Here is a 12,650-nt window from a genome sequence, read left to right on the forward strand (position 1 = left end):
GTCCCAATATAGGGCTGATATAACAGCGTTGCAAGAGATGCGATGGACAGGGACCGGTTTCCTGGAGAAGAGCCGCTGCACCATATATTATGGCGGTCATCCAGTAAACCATGTGCTCGGAGTAGGTTTCTTAGTCAGCCAAAAAATGAAACCTGCTGTTATCGGCTTTGAAAACATAAGCGAACGGCTATGCACTCTGCGCTTGCGAGGCAAATTTAGAAATATAAGCTTCATTAACGTTCACGCCCCTACAGAGGAGACTGCAGAGTCGGAGAAGGATACCTTCTACCAGGCAGTAGAACGAACCCTCGAAGCCCATAGCTTACATGATAACGGACTGCGGATTATTCAATTAGCAGGGTCACACGAAATGGTTGTTGGAAGTACCTGGTTTGCGCGGAAAGCGGTCCACAAACATATGTGGCCTCTCCAGGCGGGAACACTTTCAACCAAATTGACCACGTGTTGATCGAACGCCGCCACCTCTCAGCCTTGATGAATGTCAGAACATATAGGGGGGTCAATATTAACTCGGAATCAATGCCTGACGATTGGCAACGAGGCATTATCTGTCTCATACATAAAAAGGGAGTTATCACACAGTGCAGCAATCATAGAGGTATCACGTTGCTGAGTACCATCCATAAGATATTCTCCGCTATCTTGCTAGGCCGGATAGCTCCATACGCCCAGAACATCATTGGCCCATACCAAAGAGGCTTCACTCCAGGCAAATCAGCAACAGATCAGATTTTCTCTCTGCGGCAGGCGATGGAAAAACTGTTGGAATATGGACAACAGTTGCACCATCTGTTCATCGACTTTAAAGCCGCCTATGATAGCATAGCCAGGGTAAAGCTGTACACGGTCATGAGAGAATTCGGTATCCCGACGAAATTAATAAGACTGACTAGGCTGACCCTGATCAATGTGCGAGGCCAGATAAAAGCAGCAGGATCACTCTCAAGACCATTCGATTGTCGATCAACGGTCTACGACAAGGAGATGCGCTATCATGCATCCTCTTTAACCTGACACTCGAGAAAGTGATCCGTGATGCTGAGATTCGATGCAAGAGGTACGATCCTCTTTAAGTGCACCCATGGCCCATGCTGACGATATGGACATCATGGGAAGAACCACCCGAGACGTACAAACTACCTTCATCCAGATCGAGCAGGCGGCGCGAGATCTTGGGCTACACATCAATGAAGGCAAGACAAAATATATGGTAGCAACGTCAGCACCGAAGACGAATCAACCAACAACATCAAACCGCACTGGTCAAACAGGAAGAATAAGGATAGGAGAATACAACTTTGAGACCGTTGACAATTTCTCCTATCTGGGGTTGAAAATCACACCCGATAACAGCTACGATGATGAAATCCGTGCACGGTTGTTGTCAGCCAACAGAGCCTATTTCAGCTTACAAAGACTGTTCCACTCGAAACGTCTCACCATAGGGTCAAAGCTTTTACTGTACAAGACAATGATCTTGTCAGTCCTCATGTATTCCTCGGAAACTTGGGTTCTTAGCAAGAAAATTTGAGAACTCTTGGCCGCGTTCGAGAGAAGAATTCTCCGAAGAATTTTTGGCCCCCTACCTGGGGATGAACGATTCCGTAGCCTACACAATGACGAAATCGATGAGCGATACCATGACCGTCAGGTTGTGGATAAAATCCGGCTCAATAGGTTACGGTGGGCGGGACACTTAATCCGTATGGATGAGGATGATCCCACCCGGAAAGTCTATAAGGGCAATATCTATGGTAGAAAAAGAAGACGAGGCAGAACCTGCCTAAGATGGAGCGATGGCGTAGGTCAGAACGCCAGACAGCTTTTAAGGATTTCGAATTGGTGGACCTCGGTGCAAAACCGGGATGTTTGGAGTTCCTTATTAAGGCAGGCTTAGACCGGATACCGGTTGCTTCGCCGTTGATGATCATGTATTTCAAAGAAGTATCCAAACACTGCAAATGATTTCACGTGTAAGCATTTAATTAGCTTATATTTTCGATTTACAGGAAATCGCTTAATTCATAAGGTGTGGTTCCGGGACTTGCTCCCTTGATCTAGTATTTCATCCGACGCTAAGTACTACTAAACTCGACTTAATATTTTTCTTTTTCCTCATCACTAATTCAGGAAATAATATGTTTAATTTAAATACATCACGTGCATGCAGTTCACTCTATCCGACGGTTGAAACAGAAGAGACCAGTTGGTTTTCCATGCGATTCTTCTGTCTCCAACAAACGGAACTTTTTCACCGCTGGCTTTCCCCTTTCGTGGCGAGTTCCAAAAGCCACGCAGAGCGCCGGCGGCGTCATCTATCCGCTCGCATTAACAATATTCGAAATAAATTTCGAATGTGATTAATCCTGCTGCGCCACACCTCTCAATGTGACGGTAATTCCACCAATCACCAGAGACGACAGCAGACAATAAAGCGTCAGGCCTGGGCGAAGTACTGGATAAGCTTGCCGTGAAATCCAGACCAGATGTTCGCTGAGTTGTTCGAAGCGTGCATGTCCGAGGGGATATTTCCATCGGCATGGAAGCGATAAAAGTTGATATTTCTGCCTAAGCCTGGTAAACCTCCTGGTGAACCATCCTCATGCAGACCCATATGTCTTTTGGACACTGTAGGGAAAATGATAGAGAGAGTAATCTATCATAGATTACCCCCCGTTGTTGAGAGCCAAGACGGCCTTTCAGATCGGCAGTATGGGTTCCGTAAAGCCAGATCAACCATTGATGCCATCAAATTGATTACTAGCTTGGACGAAGATGCAATCCATGGTAAGCGTAGCACCAGCAAATATTGCGTGGTAGTACCCCTTAACTGGACGAGAAAAATACATTTGATTCAGCCAATTGGAATCTAATAGGCAAATCCCTAGCGAAGGCTACTATTCTCGCTGGTATCGTTGATAGTTATTTAGCTGAAAGGGGGCTCTGGTATGAAACCGATGACGAACCCCACTAGTACGTTGTTTCCGCGGGTGTACCGTAGGACTCCGTTTTGGGCCCACTACTGTAGAACATCATATAGAACGATGTACATAATCTTCCTCTTCCACAGAAGCCACGTTGGTGGGTTACGCTGACGATATAGCGCTGGTTGCTGTCTTAAAGCATTTCGAAGATGCTGAGTTATACTCAGAGGAGGCAATCAGTGCTGTTAAAAGTTGCCTACAGAGCTCTGGTCTGACACTTGCGGAGGAAAAAGCGGAAGCGGTCCTCATCACTAAGCGTCGGAAGAGAAATTACGCTTGTATAAGAATCGGAAATCATATCATCACTTCCAAGCCGACCATCAAATACTTGGGGGTGGTGATAGACAGGAAGCTCAGTTATAGGCAGTACGTGCAGTATGTTTGCGAAAAATCATCCACTGCAAGTATAGTCCTGGCAAGGATGATGCCAAACGTGGAAGGGTTGCTTATAGCCAGGGTGATAACCCCAATCGTGCTCTATGCAACCCCAGTTTGGAGGGAGACGTTACGGATGTCAGTCAACGCTAACAAACTGAGTCCAGTCTGCTGGAGGACAGCACTGAGGGTATGCTCTGCCTTCACGACTGTCTCCGATGATGCAGATTCGTCATCTCTGGAATGATGCTAATTGACATCTTTGCAGATGAGATGGCGAGTTTATACAATGCGAAGCCAATTTCTCCCTTATCGCTGACGAAGAACGCTGAGAGGGAGAGATCCATAAAAAGAAGGCAAGAGCGGTGAGAATGCTCGGGAAAGGATCGGTAGATTCACAGGCTGATTTCTGGCATCAAGGAGTGCTTGGAGAGACGATACGGTGAGATTAATTATAATCTCACCAAGTTTCTCACGGGGCACGGAGGATATCGCCAATACCTACACAGGTTTAAATTGAAGACCACACCCGACTGTTCAAATTAAGATGGAGTCCCACAGGACCCATAGCATGTATTCTTCCACTATCCGAGATTTTTGGAAGAAAGGAACCAGAAAATTTGGTGCTGAAAATGGTAGCACATCAAGAGAATTGAGATGCAGTCAACTTCATGATCGCAACTATCCAAAACAAACTGCGAAAGGCAGAGAAGACGAGAAAAGTGCGGTCACGTACGCCGCATATAGAAGAAAAGAGACTGGGCTAGATTGAGCTGATTCCGCCCCGTGATGTAACATTTTATGGTGGTTCCGTGGGGCAGGGAGGGAGTCGGGGGTGCTTTTAATGGGTAAAAATTCTACATGCTGGTGTGTCCAGACCAGTGCCTTTTGAAGATTTTCACGTCATCAGAACAAAATAAAGACAGACAGAAGGACAGACAGATAGGCATTGCGCCGATTTTAATAAAAAGTGATATCACCTTAAAGTATAATATTACATTACGATCAACGCGCGTGATCTAAACATTACAACATCATCTATCATTACCGCATTAAGAAGCATCACTGCACGGCGATGCTTAGTAATCGCCGTATTACCAAGCATCGTCTCATTACCTAGCATCATCGCATTGCCTAGCATCATCCCATTATCTAGCATCATTCCATTACCTAGCATCATCCCATTACCAAGCATCATCCCATTACAAAATTGATATTGTAATATAGCACAAGCACAAGTACAAGTCGCGGCGGCAATTGTCGATGCCGACGTTGAGTATCGGGCTGGCTTTGGGATTATTTTAGGCTGACTAGGGGCTGGCATCGGGTTAACTTTTGGAATTGGTTTAGGTCGGCTTCTGGCTGTTTTTGAGCTCGCTTCGGGCTGGCTTTTGGACTGTTTTTGGGTTGGCTTTGAGTTTGGTTCTGGTTGACTTCGGGCTGGCTTTGGGCAGGCTTCGGGCTGGCTTTTGGATTGTTTTCGGGATGGCTTTCTGCTTGCTTAAGTTTGCTCCGGGCTGGCTCTGGGCTGATTTCAATTTTGATGTGAAAAGATGATTTTGATTTTGAGTGTGATAGGAAAACTTTAATTATGCCAAGCAAACATAACATCTACGTAAGTATCACTTTGTAATATCACCTTTTTCTAAAGGTGATATGATATCACATTACCTATTAAGGTAATGTTTTGCGCACGTCTAGAAGAGAGTCGGAAAAACTGCTAGGTATCGACAATAATCTCATGTTGGTATGTTGGATGGGTTGTATTCCACTGAGGACTTTACAGCAACTAAATGTGGATATATTTAAACATCTCATCTGATTGATAGGCTTTCTACTCTTAAAGTTCATTGTGAAAGGCTTTCTAAGATGCTTTTCATAAATCTAAAGGCGCAAAACATTTAATTAAATTGATTTAGCAATTTGATTGTTAGTGACAAATGGATTGTTATTAGGCGGAGCCAAAACTAATTAAAGATATAAATGAAGTATTATTTCTTATTGTTCGCGTTACATAAGGCAACATGCTCTTTCCATCGGTGAAACGTGCACACCTCACGAGTACGGTTTTCCCTTTATTAATTTACCTTAAGATTTGATCGCGACTGCACTATCAGGTCAGTCTTCCAAAGTTTATAATAGAAACATTACAATCGCTACACATATGGTTGCTCTGCACATCGTAATATATGTAGTCGCGTGTATGATTTATATCATCAGCAAGATCATCGTCTGAAAATATGTTGAAAAAGCAATTTCATTCTGTGCGAAGGCGTTTGGTGACCGCCTCCACCAATCTATGCCGCGGCCAAATAACCGCGACCTCATGTAATTTGAACTCATGCATAAGGAGAAAGTTTAAGACTTATCTGCGCCAACAATTTAATTAAACTGACCCCGGTACCTCTTCCGCAACCATGAACAAGGAAAGGTGGCATCGGGAACTACTGCATATTACGCGCGGATTTTCTTTCACCACGAGGATGACTTGTTGATGTATCTTTGTGTGTGCAACTTTTACCAATTTAGGTAGCATTAATTTATTGGTTACGCGGCTGTTAATTGTTAGGATTCATCGGTAAACATGGATCACAGCTTATTTAGCAATTACCTGAATGGCTTATGGGAACGATCTGTATAGATACGAAAATGGGATGATTTCACGATCTATAGTACGTATTGTTGCGATCGGTGGAGTTGTCGATTTCGAAGGGGGTCAAAATTTAGATAAATTTATTCTAAACTACTTCATTAAACTAAGGATGTAAATCGAGGAAACTGCAACATAGCGGTTCACTTTATCACCTTCTGCTGTGTTTATGATGGCATTTGCCTCCCACAACCTACTTGGACCGTTTAAAATGCCAACAGTTCTTGGAATGTTATCTTATCTTTCATAAATATATTCATCTTATTGGAAAGCGCCAGTAGTAGGAGTGTGGAATCCACTTCGTCAATTTCAGTGATTACTCAATAAATAATATTTTTGTTTTACGGTAAAGTCAAAACTGCACTTGAACCCTCATAAAGCTGTTTGGTAACACTTTAACGACGCAAAACTAAAATCTGAAACGATCGCTAAAACACTGCAATATGTTGCATAGAAAGTTGCGTTAGCTCAATGAGTATTCGGATTTGCAATATGTGCAATTAAAGTATTCTTTACATTAATGGAAGCCACATAAACCCATCCTCTCAATCTATAGTACGCTATCTTTTATATAGTGCCACTTGCGAAGGAATCCGTTAGCTCCATCTTTGGGCTCAAGTATTTCGTACTTTCGGTTGTTGTTGCAATTTTGCAGTTCACATATGCACAATGCAACTGAGCCTATGATGCGGAGGGTGTACTCACTGCAACTTAGATGAGAATATAATGAATGCGAGTAGGTTACAGAAAAGAATTGGTTACTGAACGATTTCCGGGTTTCCTGATGGTTCATGCCCCGAAGAAAAGACATTTTAATTTGTTTTCTTTGATTTATTGGTATTATTGGTGCATGCATGGATGCTGCAAATATGGTAATTGCCAGGGAGAGAATAAGAACCTGTTAATATTAGACGTTCTGGAAGATGCAATGAGCTTGCAATTTTAGATACTTACGAACGGAAGTCAGGCGAGGTAGTGAGCTCCGATTTATTCAACTGGGGATTGTAGAAATGAACCAATAATTTTCAGGATATACGGTAGTAATTGAGTAGACCGTTGGGAAACATACATATCATATCCAAGTGGGAAATCGATTTAGTTTCGTTAATATTTATTACCTGATTACAACGGCGACATATAGGGATTGCTTCCTAGTTTAAAGCGTTTAGGGTAGGTAGGTAGGTATCAGTAGCCGCTCCGAGGAGCCCAATTAGAGCTGTGGTGCCCCGCTTTGATGCCACAAACTCTTAAGACCGTGACTGCTGTTATGAGAGCAGGGAGGCAGAGTCTAGCCGGCCTGGATCTCCAGAGTTAGGTAGCATTCACGAAGGTAAGCAGCTCTCCCACTCTCCAGCTAGAAATCTCTCTGAGGTCCCTAAAAAATGGTAGCCTGACTCTACCTAGAGCTGGGCAATCGTAAAGAAAGTGCATGAGGGTTTCACTTCCTTCTCCCTGCCAATCGTAGGGCATGCCGTATGCATGGTCTTCTATGGGCCAGTGCCCCGTGCAAATCGGGTCTGACACAGGAGCTCTTGTGATCGGGCTATGTTATAAGCTGGACAATTTTTCCTTGACTTGGCACAGCTCGCAAGCCTCCGCCATCTAAGGCTCGCAGCTACTAGTTACTGCGAGTAGACCCCGCCCCTGATAGCCACCAGCGAAACATCGACTGTATTCACCGAAGGGCTGGCAAGTGCAGAGCCTCGCCTAGCCAATCCGTCAGCCCGCTCATTCTCCTCTATGTTCCCATGCGGGGGGATCTAGAGGACGGTGACCTTGAGTGTCCCGCCCAGACGGTTAAGCGCGTGTCTGCATTGCCCCACCAGCCTGGAAGATGTCGTCGCTGAGTACAAGGTCTTGATGGCCGCTTTCCTGATTTGATACATTTGGGCGACAGATGTAATCTTTCGTAGCTTGTTAACAGATGCAGTGTATCATCCTTAGTAGGTGATGTGATATTACATCACTTTGGAGAAAAGTGATATTATAATGAAATATTACAAACATCGTCTTTCATTATCCTAACTGTACATGTGATGTTATATGACCAACATCACTAGAGTGATATTTATACCAAATTTATCACATTTGTGGCGTAAAACGTGGCCCAACGCCAACTATCGAATAAATGAAGAATGGGATTTTCTTTCATGTAAGGGGAAAAAAGGTTTTCCATATCTATTGTAAGGAATACCAGATCATGATTTTTGCAAACGAGCAGCCGTCTGAATTTTCTGTACTAAGGACGGTGTGAGAATCGCATTACTACATATGATGATGTTTGGTGATTTTTTTGATGTGATATCATATCGGTACGGACAATACAGAATATTACTTACCAAAAGAGTAATTTTTATTGAATGGTAATGCTGTGATGTTAAGGGATGCTATGAAGTTTGGTGTTCTTTGGATCGCAGGGAGAGGATTGCAAAGAAACGGCAATTTTGACGTATTATAACTTGGTTGGTAATAGTCCGATTTATACCAAGCTTGGTGGGACCATTATATGTTATAGCCTATATTGCTGGAAGGATGAAATTATGGGGAGCTTTGCAGCCAATTACTAAAAATTATAGTAATATACGATCATTAAGTTTATTTGAGCAGATATCGGTATGGAAGGCATTTCAGCATATAGTGGCAGCTTCTTCACTTCTTTTCAGATTTTTCGGATGGGTAGCTTCTGAGAATGGGTCCGAGAAAGAAATGATCATTTTTGTTCTCCGAACTTCTTATTTTTCCAATAAATGTCAAAACTAAGACCGGCTTCGGAAAGTACTAGCCGAGAAATTTCGTTTGATACCCCACATCACCAAATTTGGTGAAAAAAATGTACACCTCCATGTATGGGAACACCCCTTAAATTAGAGGTAGAGTTTCCCCATTTTCCATCAAATTTGGTGTCAATCACTATAATCGTCTCAGAGAAAAATGCGTGTGACAAACAGACAGAGAGACAGCCAAACGAACCATCGTCGTAAAGGCCAATATGCCTCTTAAGTGCCATCGGCAAACTTTTCGAGCGAATAATCTATAATAGATTTCTCCCAATAGCGGAAAAGGAAGGCGGCCTATCAGAGAGGCAGTTTGGATTCCGGAATGCAAACTCTACGATCGATGGGGTCAATTTGGAGAGAAATCTGGCGAAAGTGGTTATTGAAGCTAATAAATATTGTGCAATGGTAACCTTCGACGTAAAAACGCCTTTATCTCGGCGAGGTGGAAAGAAGTCGTTAATGTACTTGCCAGGGCTTGGTACCGTGACGTGCCTTATACGTATTATTCCAAGTTCTAATAGAAAGGCGACTCAGATGAGGGTTCTAAAGAATACCGAACAATCTGTGGTGTACCACAAGGATCAGTCCTCGGCCCTTTATTGTGGAACATTATGTATTATACAGTTCTGACGTTGCGTCTCCCTGGCGGTGCGACCTTCATTGGATTTGCAGATGACATTGGAATTACAATCGTAGTAAGTAACGTTGAAAACAATATAGTCAACGAAACAATATGGCAGATAAAGTCGTGGTTTGAAAATGCTGTGTTGATCGCTAGAATGCTACCGAATATAGGATGCCCCCAAAGTCGTCAACAACTCATTTCAAGAGTTGTTACTTCGGTGTTATAGTATGCAGCACCTCTGTGAGCAACTGTACTAGGTAATATTAACAGCAGAAGAAGAATAGTAGCGGCTAATCGAGGTAGTGTCCTCCAAACAGACTGCGCTTGTCCGACGATGAAGCATGGACAATAGCTGGGATGGTGCCTATCGAAATCTTGGCGACTGAGGCCTTACGGTGAAATTAACGCTGCTCGACGACAGTCGGCAAGGGATCTATCACTGGTAGAATGGTAGAAACGGCGGGATGAGAGCAAGAAAAGACGCTGGATACATAGATTGATACCGAATGTTGAAGACTCGAATAAACGGAGGCATGGTAACGTGGGCGCAGTTCCTAGGCGGATATGGTGGTTATTGAGGATACCTCCACCGATTTGGCCATGGAGATTCTCCCAACTGCCCGACTTGCGAGTGCGCAACGGAGGATACGAAGCATGTATTGCCCAAGGTTCGCATCATATAGGACGGAAATGGAAGGGGTAGCCAATATCCACTTATCAGCGGAAAACATACTAGAGACTGAGGTATGAAAGAATAAAGAATATAAGAATAAAGAAAGTTTAGAAGGAAGAAAGGGAGGGAGAGGATTACCATCTCGAATAACAGTTAAATACTGATCCAGCCCCGCGAAGTAAGGCAGTCCTCCGGGGATCCCATATAACCGTATGGCAGAAGTCACCGGTCGCTTTTGAAGCTTTCCACCTACCATTAAAAAAAGACAGAGAGACAGACAGACAAACAATAAAACGATTTTAATTAGGTTTTGTTTTACACAAAACCTTAAAAACGGCTTGACCGTGCGCGTGGAGCTGTAAAACTTCGGACCCGTGTGTTGCGATCGAAAAGAAGGATTCACATTTTCGACCGATGTTTCTCCTGGCTTAGAAGTTTTGTTAGGCGTGGCCTCTGAGGTTCCTTCCCTTTCTTGACATCCCCAGGCCATGATTTTGGAGGATGTCCCTTATTTTAAGAGTTTTGCGGCGCTAAGGAAATAAATAATGCTTTTTTTCAAATCTATGCACTGAAACCTTTTGTTAACTGGGGCCAGCAATGAACTCAGAATTTCCTGGCGGTTACATTTGGTTTTTTTCTGGATCGTTGGCGCTTCTTTATGGAATTCCCTTAAATATGTGAATTTATCACAAAACACGCTCAAAGAAACCCAATTCTCAGTCTGAATGTAATTATGTGGTGTTTCTAGCGATTGGCTAGCGAAACTGCTTCGCGTCCGCCAAAACTCCTCCTTGTCTGAGCAACTTGTTTTTTCCTTTTTCGTTTGTGTTGAAATTTTTTATTTTTGCAAATACCGATATTTCGGGAACCCCTTGTTCTACTTCCACTTGTCCAAGTCTAAGACTTGTTAGCATTGATGAAGGGAACAAGTGGTTCCCGAAATATCGGTATTTGAAAAAATAAAAAATTCCAACACCAGCGAAAAAGGAAAAAAACAAGTTTTTATTATTTCAAACCAATTCTCAGTGTCTGTTCAGGCAAGGAGGAGTTTTGGCAGACACGAAGCAGTTCCGCTAGCAACACCGTTGCATGGGGTTATTGGAAGTAACCTATTCCTCGCGACTCCTTCCGTTACAGTAATTTATCCGTCAGCACACTCTTGAGAGTGGAAAACTAGGTGAATCGGCCCTAACTTCCTGCTAAATTCTGTGCGCGGAGCTCTTTCCGTTATAGAAAAATCAGAAAGAAGACGTCAATACTGGTGCATAAAATCGTAGTGAATGCAATCCACTTCAATGGCTTTCCTTGGATCACGTCTGATGTTCACCAATCAGCGGCAAATTCATGTTCATCAGAGATGATTTCCCAAAACTTGGCTCCAATTTGGTTTCTATGTTGCGTTCTGCCTCGCTTTCGAATTGAAAACTCTACTCCAGCTTATCAGCTCTTAATCGATCAGCCGGTGCTAGGGTATTAGCAGAGGGGATATTTGGAAACGCACGGTAAAAACTTTTCATAATGGAAAATTCAACCAGGATATGGCCATATATGATTTGATGAAAGAAATGCTATTGGAGGGGGGAGGATCATAGAGTAGAGTCAGGTTTCCATCGTGTAGATCACCTTTCACTTCATAATTGTACTGAATAGTTGAAAATGGGAAATCTGTTGAAACTGTATGGTCAGTCTGTTGGCGTGAATCGTTGATTTTTTCAAGAATGGAATTAAACGGCAGGAGCTGTTATCCTTCGCCAGCTTAGAGCATGAAAGAGCAGTAGCCAAGTATTTTCGTTTACTTTCAATGTATATAAGAATGGCAACACACGTGATCTAAGACAAAACAAAAATGTTACACTTGAAAAGCGGGCCTTTTTGTTTCTGGCTTCTGTTAATTCAACCCATCCTGTGTGGCACGTAAAGGTACAATTGTTTCGCTTCTTATAGGTGAAGACTCTTGAATTGGCTTGAAGTAGGTTCTTGTGTATATCTGATGTTTTAGAGGAACTTGTGTATTCGCTAGGTATGGCAGCTGATAATTCGGGTTGAAGCTGGATGGCACATGATCCGAGGGTTTATCGTGAGTACCCACCGTGAAGGTATAATGCCATTAACCTCTTCGGACATGGGTTTGTTTGGAGGCTAGGACCAGAGCCCTGTCGTGCCGATACTAGTTTGTGCTCAGTATTCATATCAGTGGTGGCGAGACCTATCCAACACTTCTGCCGAACCTAGGGGTATGACACTCAAGTTGTACACCACAACTCAACGCTCGAGCCTATAAGGAACTCTGCCTGCGATATGGGTACAACCTCAACCACCATGAAACTCCCACAAGGGTGCCAACTGCAAATAATTAGGCTGAGAACACATCCTTCATCTCAGAGGGTCATCCAGGTTCAAATTTTCGATGGGTATCGTTTGTGTTCTGTCCTTTTGGTATGCGTTCCACATGATTTACTGAAAATAGTGTAATTGAAAATGTTTGAATGTTTATGCAAAGGTTTCGATGAGTTATTTGAATCGGATGACATTTATGATTGAAGGG

General features: G+C 43.2%; 1 protein-coding gene across 3 annotated transcripts in view; it reads right to left on the reverse strand.

Moving 5' to 3' along the window:
• LOC119649847 overlaps positions 1–12,650 on the reverse strand; it is a 467,192-nt gene that overhangs the window by 13,442 nt on the left and 441,100 nt on the right. The window lies entirely within an intron of this gene.

The sequence above is a fragment of the Hermetia illucens genome, chromosome 2 (assembly GCF_905115235.1).
Source record: "Hermetia illucens chromosome 2, iHerIll2.2.curated.20191125, whole genome shotgun sequence".
Classification (NCBI taxonomy): domain Eukaryota; kingdom Metazoa; phylum Arthropoda; class Insecta; order Diptera; family Stratiomyidae; genus Hermetia; species Hermetia illucens.